A 15,248-nucleotide genomic window follows, 5' to 3' on the forward strand; every position below is an offset into this window, starting at 1 on the left:
TCCACATTTCTTTACCCTCAAAGAGAGAGACACTGATAATGTAAGAATATAAAAGCTAAAAGCTCCAAGATTTCTAAACCTGCTTTGAAACTAGCTCTTATAATACTCAAAACAAATCATCTGTATCAGAATGCTTAAAAATAATTGGGTTCTTTGGGTTCTCTGGGTTCACTCAGTCAATCACATGTACATAAAAACTTATGAACTTAAAGTCACCTTCAACCTAGTCAGCCTATTCGCAAATCTGTAATGTTCTAATGGTGGAGAAATATGGATGCAGCTGGGAGGGAAAGGGATGATAATATTACACTCATGTGTCACCTTTGTTTCTGAAAAACAATATTATGTAAAGGTTTAAATATAATACAACTTCATGAATAGAACTACTTAATTCAAAGTTGTTGCAGGGATGAAGCATAGCAACAGTAAAAAAAATTTTTTTGAAGAGGAAAACCACATCATTTTGTAAAAATTAAAAAGAGATTTGTCTTTGTGGCTATATAATTTAATTTGACAATTCCGGACCGGAGATTCTTTGATTCTAAGTTTTCAGTAGTAACTTAAAAAGCATTTGGTTGAATTTTAGATCCAAGAGCAGAATTATATGCTGTGTTATAGCAAAACTGTATAGTTTCTTTATTTTATTTCAATAAGGAGGCGCTTTTCTCACAGATGCTAGTACCACTTGCTTTTAAAAGATAAACCTTTGGGAAAGGCAAAGGAGAAAGGAACTGACACTTAATATTTAGCTTCCATGTATTTAGTAAAACACAAAACATTATACTTTAATTCCATTCTGTCTTCACATCTACTCTAAGAGATAGGTATAGTATTGCTATTTCCAATTTTATAGAAAACTGAGGCCCAGAGAGGTTAAATAATGTATCTAAGGTCACATGGTAAAGTAAGAAGATATGAAATGTTATTTCTAAGTGTCAGTCTTGATGATGTCCAAAGCTAAGTGTCTCAGAAAACAAATAAGTGACCTAAAATCATATTTGTTTTTATTATAAATTTTAATAAAGTTTCATCTCTATAGAAATTGTTTAAGTTAAAGTGAAGAAAACTCTCAAAATAGTAATCACTAACTAATGAAGCAGAGATTATTTGGATTTAAAAAATAGTTGTAGAGTTAAACTCGATTATGGAGGAAACTGGACATCAAACTTGGGAGTTAGTCCTTGTACAGTAAGACTTATGGGTTTCTAAGCAGATGTGTGCCTTGCTGGAAACAGTACTTGGGGGAAATTATTCCAAAGGTAGATGTAAGTAAGATTAAAATTGAAATAATCATTATTAAACCCATTAGGAGGCTATTGTAAGAATGCAGGCATGAAATGACAAGGCTCTGATTTATACTACAGGAAAGCACTCCCTCCCACAAAAATCTCTTTGACAGAATTTTCTCTGGACTTTCGTATGTGCCAACCCTCACTCTTCTTAGTCCTACATTTCCATAGTTTTCTAGTCACTCCTGGTTCATCTGCACACTTCTATTTTCACCCTTGCCTGCTCCCAGTATTTTAGGCCTGGTTTTGGAACTGTCTTTGTTGCCAGGTTTGTCTCTCACCACTTGTCTCACCTCTGCCAGCCTGGATTCCTTCTTTGGATTCTCCTGTGACCAGTGCTTTTCTGCTTTCCCGTCATCACAGTTTGATTCTCAGGGTTTTACTTCTTAAGTGGATGTCTGTCCTGGAATCAGCGCATGGTCCTTTCCTAGCTCCTGACCCGCACTCATTGTCTGTCCACTTCAAAGTCTTTGCTGACCCTGCTCAACCCTCTGACCATGCCAGAGAGAAAAGGTGAGGACTGAGTGTTGAGAAATACACAATTATTAGTGGGATTGCTGGATCACCTGTAACTCTGTTTTTAGTTTTTCACGGACATTTCATACTGTTCTCTTTAGTGGCTGCACCAATTTACATTCCCACCGACAGTGGAAGAGGGTTCCTTTTTCTCCAGACCCTCTTCAGCATGTATTATTTATAGAATTTTTGCTGATGTCCATTCTGACTGATGTGAGGTGATAATCTCATTGTAGTTTGGATTTGCATTTCTTTAATAATTAGTGATACTGAGCATCTTTTCGTGTGCCTGTTGGCCATCTGTATATCTTCTTTGGAGAAATGTCTAGATCTTCTGCCCATTTTTTGATTGGGTTGTTTGTTTTTTGATGTTGAGTTGTATGAGCTGTTTGTATATTTTGGAAATTAATCCCTCATCAGTCTCATCTGTTGCAAATATTTTCTCCCATAGGTAGGCTGTCTTCTCATTTTGTTTATGGTTCCTTTGCTGTGTAAAATCGTTTAAGTTTAATTAGATCCCATTTGTTTATTTTTGTTTTTATTTCCATTACTCTAGAAGACAGATACAAAAAAAAATATTGCTGCAATTTATGTCAAAGAGTGTTCTGCCTATGTCTTCCTCTAGGAGTTTTATAGTATCCAGTCTTACATTTAGGCCTTTAATCCATTTTGAATTTATTTTTGTATATGATGTTAAAGAATGTTCATTCTTTTACATGTAGCTGTCCAGTTTTCTCAGCACCACTTATCAAAGAGACTCTTTTCTCCATTGTATATTCTTGCTGCCTCTGTCATAGATTAATTGAACATAAGTGCATGGTTTTTATTTCTGTAGCCCTGTAATTTTCATGTTAATATTTGACCACTGACAGTTTGATTTTCTGGTCCAGTGTTTAGTACATACTTTATTCCATTTAATATCCATAATTTTCTCCTCTTGCTCTAATATACATGACACTCTGTACTTCTTATTCTATGTCTGTGCATTCTGCGCATATTAACTCTAATTTTATTCTCTGTACTTTGGGGAATATAACAATGGGAATATACCAAATCATATTACTTTTTCCAGTGTACCTTTTCTAGTCATGAAAATGAAATTTAAAAATTACTAGACATTTACTATGACTATAATATCAGTCACACTGTCTGATTTCTCATACACAAATATGATTAGGCCAAGTAATTTGTTTTAAAGAAAATGCCTTAATTGAGAGAGAAGTCATATTATAAGCAAAGCAGTAATAAAACCTAATAACATATTAAGTAAATCTCTAATAATGCTTTATTTGCCACAGTCTTTTTAAAATACAAATTTATGTGTATTAATATCTTGAAGGCATCTTAAGTCCTTTAAAGAAGTAGACTTCATATAATAATAATAGTTATTATTATTATATACAGCTAACATTTATTAAGCACTGAATGTGTATTAAGTACCATGCTAAATACTTTACATGGATTAGCTCATTTGATTATCGTGACAAATTAATGAAGTAAGCACAAAACTGGGACTTGAACACAGTCTTGTTTGACTCAAAGGCCACTTGATGATATGTTGCCTCTTATAATGAGTCGCTTGGCAAACTCAGGTTAAAGAAAGTTTCATTGTACTAAACATTCTCATCTAGTATAATTTACTTTACATCCCAAACCTAAAGAGCAATCCTAATGTATATAATTATATGAAATAGGTTTAATCTTTAAATATTTTTCATATGCTTTCTATTAATGCATTGTCACCATGCAGTTAATGGATTTTTATTTAGAATTTGCCAACTATTTCTCTAATTTGACAGAGGACTAAATAGCAAACAAGCAGGGATCAGTTTCTATAAGGTCTGGGTTATGAAGTAAATAGAACAGATATAAAAATTGTGAAGCCAAGTGCTAAAGTTCATCAGTCAGAAACAGAACAAAATATATCAGATTAATAAATAAAATAATTAATAAATAAAAGTAATGTTAGAGATAACATTAGAAAATTTATAACCTGCTCTTAAATTACAAGCTCATGACTTGGAAATATAAAATTTTGACTTCCTTGTATTTGTCTTGAGTCAAGTTCTCCAGTCTGTAAAATGTGAATGTATCACATACATGCATGTTTTTTTCAGGAAATAAGTAGGATCATTTTTGCTATGCATCAAATAATTTTTCAATAACTGAAAATTAACAATACTAATAAAGTGGTTGACATGTCATGATGTGTTACCCCAATATATCAGGTTTTCAAATACTTATTTTTCTAAATATGTAAGTTTCCTAAATATGTAAGTTCAAGTACTATGCAAAAATGAAATATACCAATGACTACATATGTATTCTATATGATATATATATTCCATTCTTTATAAAAAAATTCATTAAAAATTGCTTGTGAAAATTATTTTCTCAAGTTTCTAAGCCTGATATAATTATATAGTCTGCATTTCTCAGATATCTATATCATTCAACTATATTAATTTTTAGCATCTCTCTGCCATATGGATGTATCTATAAAAATATAAAAGATTGTATTCCCTCTTCTATGTTTTAATATTCTCTATTAATAGATGGCATTTATTTGCATAGATACATTTTAATTGATTTCTAGCTCAGAAAGTTCTCCACTGTTGTAATTAGCTCTGTTATTTGTAGAACTCTTTCATGTTATCTCAGTTTCACAATGCTTGATTAAAGTATTTAGATTATCTCTGGTGTCAAGTCACATCTTTAAAAATGATCAGTAGGAACAAAAATGGGTAACCTAGAGGAGACAGACAAATTTCTGGAAACATACAGTACACCAAGACTGAACCAAAAAGAAACTGACCACTTGAACACACTGATCACTAGAAATGAAATCAAATTAGCAATAAAAAACCTCCCTACAAATAAAAGTCCAGGACCAGATGGCTTCACTGAGGAATTCTACTAAACATACAAAGAAGAACTCATACCAGTCCTTCTCAAACTCTTCCAGAAGATTGAAAAGGAGGGAATACTCCCAAACTCATTCTATGAAGCCACCATCACCCTGATACCAAAACCAGGCAAAGACACTATCAAAAAAGAGAATTATAGGCCAGTATCACTGATGAACATAGACACCAAAATCCTCACCAAAATATTAGCAAATAGAATCCAACAACACATAAAAAAGATTATACATCATGACCAAGTGGGGTTCATCCCAGGGACACAAGGGTGGTTCAACATACACAAATCAATCAATGTAATACATCACATCATCAAGAGAAAGGACAAAAACCACATGATCATCTCAATAGATGCAGAAAAAGCATTTGATAAAATTCAACACCCATTTATGATAAAAAACCCTCACCAAAGTGGGTACAGAGGGAACATATCTCAACATCATAAAAGCTATATATGATAAACCTACAGCCAGCATAGTACTCAATGGTGAAAAACTCAAAAGCTTTCCACTAAAATCTGGGACAAGACAAGGATGCCCACTATCACCACTCCTATTCAATATAGTCTTGGAAGTCCTAGCCACAGCAGTCAGGCAAGAAAGAGAAATAAAAGGGATCCAAATTGGGAAAAAAGAGGCAAAAGTGTCACTATATGCCGACAACATGTTACTATATATAGAAAACCCTAAAAGGTCCACACAAAAACTACTAGAAATAATTGAAGAATTCAGCAAGGTAGCAGGAATTGAAGAATTCAGCAAGGTAGCAGGTTACAAGATTAACGTTCAAAAATCAGTTGCATTTCTTTACACTAATGATGAATCAACAGAAAAAGAAAGTAAAGGAACAATCACCTTTAAAATAACACCCAAAGTAATAAAATACCTCACAATAAATCTAACCAAGGAGGTGAAAGACTTATACATGGAAAACTATAAACCATTGATGAAGGAAATTAAAGAAGACTTTAAAAAATGGAAAGATATCCCATGCTCCTGGATTGGAAGAATCAGTATTGTTAAAATGGTCACACTGCCCAAGGCAATCTACACATTTAATGCAACTCCTCTCAAATTACCCAGGACATATTTCACAGAACTACAACAAATCATAATAAAATTTATGTGGAACCACAAAAGACATAGAATTGCCAAAGCATCACTGAAGAAAAAGACAGAGGCTGGAGGAATAACTCTCCCAGACTTCAGACAATATTATAGAGCTACAGTCATCAAGACAGCATGCTATTGGTACAAAAACAGACATATGGACCAATGGAACAGAATAGAGAGACCAGAAATGAACCCACAAACTTTTGGTCAACTCTTCTTTGACAAAAGAGGCAAGAATATACAATGGAGTAAAGACAGTCTCTTCAGCAAATGGTGTTGGGAAAACTGGACAGCAGCATATAAATCGATGAAGCTAGAACACTCCCTTACACCATACACAAAAATAAACTCAAAATGGATCAAAGACTTAAACATAAGACAAGATACAATAAACGTCCTTGAAGAAAATATAGGCAAAACATTATCTGACATACATCTCAAAAGTGTTCTCCTAGGACAGTCTACCCAAACAATAGAATTAAAAGCAAGAATAAACAAATGGGACCTAATGAAACTTACAAGCTTCTGCACAGCAAAGGAAACCATAAATGAAACAAAAAGACAACCTACAGAATGGAAGAAAATTTTTGCAAATGAAACCGACAAAGGCTTGATCTCCAGAATATATAAGCAGCTCATACGACTTAATAAGAAAAAAACAAATAACTCAATCCAAAAATGGGCAGAAGACCTAAACAAGCTATTCTCCAAGGAGGAAATACAAATGATCAATAGGCACATGAAAAAATGCTCAATATCACTAATTATCAGAGAAATGCAAATCAAAACTACAATGAGGTATCACCTCACACCAGTCAGAATGGCCATCATTCAAAAATCCACAAATGACAAATGCTGGAGAGGCTGTGGAGAAAAGGGAACCCTCCTACACTGCTGGTGGGAATGCAGTTTGGTACAGCCACTGTGGAAAACAGTATGGAGATTCTTCTAAAGACTAGGAATAGACTTAACTTATGACCCAGGAATTCTGCTCCTGGGCATATATCCAGAAGGAACCCTACTTCAAAATGACACCTGCACCCCAATGTTCATAGCAGCACTATTTACAATAGCCAAGACATGGAAACAGCCTAAATGTCCATCAACAGGTGACTGGATAAAGAAGAGGTGGTATATTTATACAATGGAACACTATTCAGCCAACAATACCGACAACATAACGCCATTTGCAGCAACATGGATGCTCCTGGAGAATGTCATTCTAAGTGAAGTAAGCCAGAAAGAGAAAGAAAAATACCATATGAGATTGCTCATATGTGGAATCTAAAACAAACAAACAAACAAACAAAGCATAAATACAAAACAGAAAAAGACTCATAGACATAGAATACAAACTTGTACTTGCCAAGGGGGCGGGGAGTGGGAAGGGATAGACTGGGATTTCAAAATGTAGAATAGATAAACAAGATTATACTGTATAGCACAGGGAAATATATACAAGATCTTATGGTAGCTCACAGAGGAAAAAAAATGTGACAATGAATATATTTATGTCATGTATAACTGAAAAATTGTGCTCTACACTGGAATTTGAGACAACATTGTAAAATGATTATAAATCAATTAAAAAAAGGTTAAAAAATGATCAATGAAGGAATTATTTTGTAACATATTATTAGTAACTTTAATTTATAAATTATTTTCAACTATTATTCTTAGAATTCTAAAAGTTATCTAAAAAGTTTTTTAACATGAAACTGTATTTGGTAAAATTTTAAAAAGAATATGTTTTCATATTTTATAAAAGTATTTTCATATATTGCAGATATTGAAGCAGGAAAACACAACAAAAAGCAAAAAGAAAGAAATGTCACCACACAGGTAAATATTTTACTAAATCATTATATTTTTCTAAGACAAAATTTAGGCTATAGGCCCTATTAGTAGTATTTATTCAGCATGATCAAACTTTATTAAACAATTAATTAGTGTCTTGCCTAACAGGCTTTGTGGTCTGACCCCACTGCTTTTTCTCTGACATCATCTCTCTTACACACACCATTCTAGACACACTGGGCTCTGGGCTATTCCTCAGAAACCCCAGACATGCACCCACCTTTCTGTTCTTTTTACCAGAGCTGATATCCATGTGGCTCCTTTCCCTCACCTCCTTCAGATCTTTGCTCAAATTTTCTGTCTTTGGAGGGCCCTTCCTTAGACATTCTGTAAAGTTGCAGTCACTCAATCTAAAATTGCTAATTCCATTACAACACTTTCTATCTCCTGTCCTTGCTGTATTTTTCTTCTCAGAATTGTCATTCTGTAACATAACATATTTTGTTATATTTATTGTCACTCTTCCTCCACAAATGGAATATACACTCCATGAGAGTAGCGGATTTTGTCTCTATTACTCACTGCTGTTATCCCAGTTACTAGAACAGTGCTTGGCACATAGCAAACACTCAGTAAATGTTTATTGAATTAATGAATAAGTCTTAAATTCAGCTTAAAGAAGTAAACTTTAAAAAAGTGTTTATATAAATTAAAAGCTGTCTATGTTGCAACATTTTCTAAGCCCCTCCAAATTTAGCTCTTCCCCATAACCGTAACTGTCACATCCCATAATTAGCAGTGGGATTATCTGCAGAAATAGAAGTAACCTTGGCATAAAGCTTACAGTTTGTCCTTGAGTAGGTGGAGAAAGAAGGACATCGGCTTCATTAGTCTTCTCACTTTCCTTTGTGGGCTCTTGATCTCTTGTGATATGCAGTGCCTGCCAGATAACATATAATAGCCCCCTTTAGATTCAAGGAGCTCCTTACTGCTTGGCATCAAGGAAGCTGCTCAGACCCATTTAAGTGCCCTCCCCAATGCCCAGCACTAATAGATGAGGCTATAAGTAAATATGGGAAAGGACCCCAGCTCTACCCATGGATAGCCAAGCTAAAAAGAAAACTGTAAACTATACTGGAGATCTTAGAGTACTGGAAAACAAAGCACTATCTTTGCATCAAAGATGGGAAAACATGCCAAAGGAGTCAATTTGTAGACTGTCTATCTCACCCAATTGCCTTGGAGTATTTGCTTTTTTAAACTTCCTTAGCACCAACCTCTTAGAGCACAGACTGCAGAAGTGAAAAGACCAAAGACTGTAAATGGCTCTAATGCAAAGTTTCCGTACATCTCTGCTATACTACAGCCAGGCTAAAGTAAACTCAGTTTACTAAACTTGCCATATTATTTCATGACTCCTTTGCAAAAAATAGGATATTATCTGGCTGAAAATACCCTCCCCCCATCTCTACCCCCATTATAGACTTAATAAATTCTGGTTGTCTTTCATAATATTTACTATTTGCATTATAATTTTTTAAAAGGCCCACCTAAGTATAGCCCCTCTTTTCCTAGTTTCTCTTTCTGGCTTTATAACTCTAAAATCCACAAAAGGATATAATCTATTCCTACATTCCCCCAACACACACTTTCTAAAAACACACATACACACTTAAAAAAATGTTTGAAAGCATTTTGTTTTTGTGTTAGGGATCTAATATTTTCTGGAATTTCATGTATTTCCTTCAGTATTAAAGAATGATCATGATCACAGAGTGGGTAAACTCCCAGGTATCTAATGTCCTCCCAGGGAGTAACTGAGGTCCCTGAAGGGAACAGCTCAAGTGTATGGCCGAGGACCATCATGACCACCACCAACACCAAGGACTACAATGAATACTCTGAAAACAAGGAAAAGGGAGCTGAGTTTGCAGTAGTGTGCAGTTTCACCAGATTTCCTGTAGTCCTTAGGTCTACTCTCTACTTCACCTAAGCAGACACATTCTGCTTGTTTTTGAGATTAACATCTTGTTCCAATAGATAGTTAGTTTAAAAAAATATTCCTTACATTCATAATTCATATTCACAATCATATCTTACAGTTATACTTTAAACATTATAAGACCCATTCTTATACTATTCTTGCCTCCTAACATTTCTATGAGGGAAGTTAATTAGTTATTTAAATAGTTAATTATTATCCCCATTTTACAGATTTAGAATAACGAAGCCTATTCAAATTTAAAAGATCTTTGTATTACAAATTTCATTCATTCAACACAATGCCTACCATGTACCATATAGTTACCGGAATTCAGAATTTCCAAAAGGTTCTATTTTATTTTTTAGCTCTGTGAAGTCTCTATTTGATATTGCTTAAACTTGATTATGACCTTCTAAAGGGTAGCAAAGTATCTTTCTAATCTTTTTGCATGTGGTAGATACAATAAAGGTTTACAGATTTAATTAAATGTGCTACTACCATCTATTCAAGACTTTGGTTATAAAATGGGTGGATTCTCCATCCCCTGGACTCTTTTATTTTCTTTCCAGTTGCCTATCTTGGTGTTATAGTTCTCCAAGTGTTACCTTTATCTTCATTTTAACTGAAGTCTAGTTGTCTCCTGAGAACTTCCTTCCCTGCAGCCCTCTCAGGCATTTTTTCCCACAACACAGTTATATTGGCCCTAGCTGGGGTGGTGAGTACCCTTCTCCCTCCTTATTGCTACATTCTCATTGAGAGAATAATAGGAGATGAGAGCCGAGATGTAGTTCATGGTCTTTCTCTTCAACTCTGCTCCTGTCATTACTCTTGGAGATTTTGTTAGCCATGAATCCTAGCCTCTCAGTCCCATTATTTAGATCTTTTAGCTCCAAGAATTGCACCCTCTTCTCTTCTCCCCTGATCATTATCTGGACTATGTCTTTTCCAAATTAAAATTTCAAGCTTCCAAGTGTGATGACCCCCTGGTGCTTTCCAGGTAACTCCATCAATACTTCAGTCTCACCAGGACCTCAAACCTATTTGTCCCTTTTACTGCTTGTCATTCCCCTCACATTTTCACTTCCTTTCTTACTTGGCTTAGAGTTGGCGACTCATCACTACACAACCACAATTCTTTCCCCAAAATCTTTGGGAACAAGTGTGTTTCAGAATTCAAGAATTTTTTTAAAAATTGTGGTGAAATATATACAATACCCTCATAACCACTTTTAAGTTTGTAAGTCGTTAGTGTTACATATTCATTCACATTGTTGTACAACCAATTTCCAGAACTGAAACTCTATACCCATAAAACAACAACACTCCACACCTCCCCTCCTCCCAGCCCCAGCAACCACTATAGTTTCCATCTCTATGAATTTGATTACTCTAGGTACCACTTATAAGTAGAATTATACAGTATTTGTCTTTTTGTGACTAGCTTGTTTCACTTAGCATAATGTCCTAAAGTTTCATCCATGTTGTAGCATATATCAGAATTTTCTTCCTTTTTAAGACTGAGTAATTTCCCATTGTGTATGTATATACCACATTTTGCTTATCCATTCATCTGTCAATGAACACCTGGGTTGCTAACAACTTTTGGCTGTTGTGAATAATACTGCTATGAACATGGGTGTACAAATACCTCTTCAAGATCTTATTTTCAATTCTTTTGGGTATATACCTAAAAGTGGAATTGCTAGATCATATGGTAATTCTTATTTTTTAAATAACCTCCATATTATGTTTTCCACAACAGCTGCACCATTTTTACATTTCTATCAATAGCGCACAAGGGTTCCAGTTTCTCCACATCCTTGACAACATTTGATATTTTCTGTTTTTTTTTTTTTTTTCTATAGTAACCATTCAGATGGATGTGAGGGGGTATCTCATTGTGGTTTTGATTTGTGTTTGCCTAATGATTATGGCACCTAATGTTGAGCATCTTTTCATGTACTTGTTGGTCATTTATATATCTTCTTTGGAGAAATGTCTATTCATGTGCTTTACCCAGGTAATAGAATTCCTGGTTTTTTGTTCTTGAGTTTTAGGAGTTCTTTATATAGTCTGGACATTAATCACTTATTTTATATATATGTATATATATGATTTGCAGATATTTTCTACCTTCCATAGATTGCCTTTTCACTCTGTTGATAGTGTCCTTTAATGCACAGAAGTTTTTAATTTAATGTAGTCCAATTTATCTATTTACACTTTTGTTCCCTATGCTTTTGGTATCATATCAAAGAAATTGTTACAAAAGCCAATGTCATGAAGATTTTTCCCTATATTTTTTCTTCTAAGAGTTTCATAGTTGTAGGTTTTACATTTAGGTCTTTAATCCACTTTGAGCTTACTTTTGTATATAGCATAAGGCAAGAGAATAACTTTATTCTTTAGTATCTAGATATCCAATTTTCCCATGAAATTTTTTTGAAAAGACTCTTTTTCCCCAATGAATGGTCTTGGCACTCTTGTTGAATACATTTGACCATATTTGAGAGGGTTTATTTCTTAGCTTTCTATTTGATCAATTACACGTCTGTCTTAGTGACACTACTATACTATTTTGGTTACAGTAGCTTTGTAAAAAGTTTTGATATTGGCAAGTGTAAGACACAACATTGTTTTTCTTTATCAAGATTGTTTCAGCTATTCGGGGTCCCTTCAATTCCATATGAATTTAGAATGGATGTTTTTATTTCTGGGGAAAAAAAAAATGCCACTGGGATTTTGATAGGGATTGCATTGCATCTGTAATAACTTTGGGTAGTATTGGTATTTTAACAAATTAAATCTTCCATTCCATGAACATGTGATGTCTTTCCATTTATTTTTGTCTTCATTAATTTCTTTTAACAACGTTATGTAGTTTTCAATGTATAAGCCTTTTGTCTCCTTGGTAAGGTTTGTTCCTAAGTACTTTATTCCTTTGCTACAACTGTAAATGGAATCATTTTCTTAATTTCCTTTTAAGATTGTTCTTTGTTAATATATAGAACTGCAACTTATTTTTATGCATTGATTTTGTATCTTGCAACTTTGCTAAATTCACTTATTAGTTCTAACAGTTTTTTTGTGGGATCTTTGGGGTTTTCTACATAAAAGATTGTGTCACCAGTAAACAGAAATAATTTTACTTCCTCTTTCCAATTTAGATGCCTTTTATTTCTTTTTCTTGCCTAATTGCTCTGTTTAGGACTCCCAATACTTAATGTTGAATAGAAGTAGTAAGAATGAGCATCCTTGCCTATTCCTAATCTTTGAGGAAAACTTTCAGTCTTTAACTGTTGAGTATGATGTTAGCTGTGAGTTTTTCACATATAGCCTTTATTATGTTGAGGTAGTTTTTCCTAGTTTGTGAGTGTTTTGATCATGAAAGGTGTTGGATTTTGTCAAAAGTTTCTTCTGCATCAATTGAGATGATCATGTGGGGTTTTTTACCCCTTCACTCTGTTAATATGTTCTATTACATTGATTGATTCTTGTATGTTGCATTTCAGGAGTAAATCCCACTTGGTCATGGTGTATAATCCCTTTAATGTCCTGTGAATTCTATTCGCCAGTGTTTTCTTGAAGATTTTTTCAACATTCATCAGGAATATTAGTCAGCAGCTTTCTTGTAGTGTCTTTGTCTGGCTTTGGTATCAGGGTAATGCTGGTCTCATAGAATGAATTTGGAAGTGTTTGTTCTCTCCTCTTCAGTTTTTGGGAAGAGTTGAGGCAGAATTCAGGGTTTTTTAAATTGTGGGAATGTAATACTACACACACACACACACACATGCACGCACAGATACGTACATATCACATATTATAGAATACCTCCAGCAGAGACTGGGGAAATATGTTGTTTTCAAACATATTAATATTTATGAGGCAAATATATGAATATTCACACCAAGTGGAGTAAATAAAAACATAAGTAACTTCACATCAGATCCAGACAAGTTTTCCTACCAACTGAATTTGATCACCAAACTGTTGGAAGAGCTTACAGTCTTCAGATATTTTTGGATTTTGGAATTGCAGATAAGGGTTTGGGGTCCAGTGATATCACTGCCTTGTGGAGACCTTCCATTTAGTTATTCCTCTTGCCCTCCATCCAATTTAGTGGTAAAACCTCAACCCTGACTGAGTGCAGTTCTCCACCTACTTAATTCTGCACCTGAGTAGCTGAGTGTGGCTAAAAATAAACACAATCAGGCAATCAGTCTAATTTTAATTTCATGACCACAAGCCCCAAGCAGGCCCTTCAGTGTTTTCCTGCAAATCTGAACATCTCCCTAGTCAAATATATTAGCCCCCACATCTAAGGCTACTGTTTCAAATCTTCATTTCTTCATTTCCCAAATCCAACACATCTGTCCCTCACTCTCAACTCATGTCTTTGCTGTGGTTTTTTTCTCATTGAAAAAAACAGAAACAGTCTGAAGAGTGATTCTACACCTACCCCAGCAGCTCAGTGTACCAGCATCTATAACCACATATATCACCTCAACTCCAGACACAAGTGGCCAAAGCCATATCTCTACTGCGATGCCTAAAAGACATCTGACACTTGACATATTGACTACCGAACTCTTGATTTTTCTCAACCCCAAACCTATTACTCTCCCTTGCATCTTTCCTTCTCTCATTCCACTAAATGGCTCCTTCATCCACCAGATGCTTAGGGTAAAAACCTTAAAGGCACTCTCTGCTTCTTTCTCTCATACCTAATACCCCAGCTGTCTTGGTCTTTAAAATATATCTTAAATCCAGTCACTTAACTACTCCACCGCCAGCCAACAACATCACCTATCTAGATTCTGTGGGAGTCACACTCTGGTCTTTTGCCTACATTCTCGCCCAGCCACAGTATATTTTACCTCAAATAATGAGTTCCATTACACATAGAACAAAATCAAGTCCTTTATCATGTCCTGCAGGGCCCTACACGGCCTCATCTTTGCTCTTTATCTGAGCTCTGACTGCTCTCCCCATTACTCACTGTATTTCAGCCAGTGTGGCCCCCATACTATGGTTGTAATACCCAAGTATACTCCTACCTCAGGGCTCACTGTTCCCTCCGCCTGGGGTGTTCTGCCAGACAATCACATGACTTGTTGCCCTCAACACACACTTCATTTGGGTTTCTACTCATATGTTTTCCCCTCAAAAAATTTTTTTAAAAAAACACAAAACTTTTCCTAATAACCTATCTAAAATAGCATATTCCATCACTTTCTAATTCCTTACCCTGATTGGATTTTCCTGTGTTTTGTCACCACATGTCTTTATGTATCCATGTCATTATTTATATTTGACTCCCCCACTGTAAAGTAGGCTGCATGAGTACAGGCTCTTTACTTTTTTGTTCACATCTATATCTCAGAGCCTTGATTAGTCTTGAAATATAATAAGTTCTTGATAAATATTTGTTAAGGAAAAGAATGTTATTGTTTAGGAATATTTATATCAGGGACAGAACAGAAGCTATGTCAGCAATTCTAGTGAAAGCTATGAGAAAAAAAAGGTGCTGAAATTAATGACAAAAATAGGTTTCTTCATTTATCTTTTGATTTTTAATAATCTATTTCCTGTACATGAATACTTAATATGGCCGTATGTTTATAATTAA

The sequence above is a fragment of the Camelus bactrianus genome, chromosome 19 (assembly GCF_048773025.1).
Source record: "Camelus bactrianus isolate YW-2024 breed Bactrian camel chromosome 19, ASM4877302v1, whole genome shotgun sequence".
Classification (NCBI taxonomy): Eukaryota; Metazoa; Chordata; class Mammalia; order Artiodactyla; family Camelidae; genus Camelus; species Camelus bactrianus.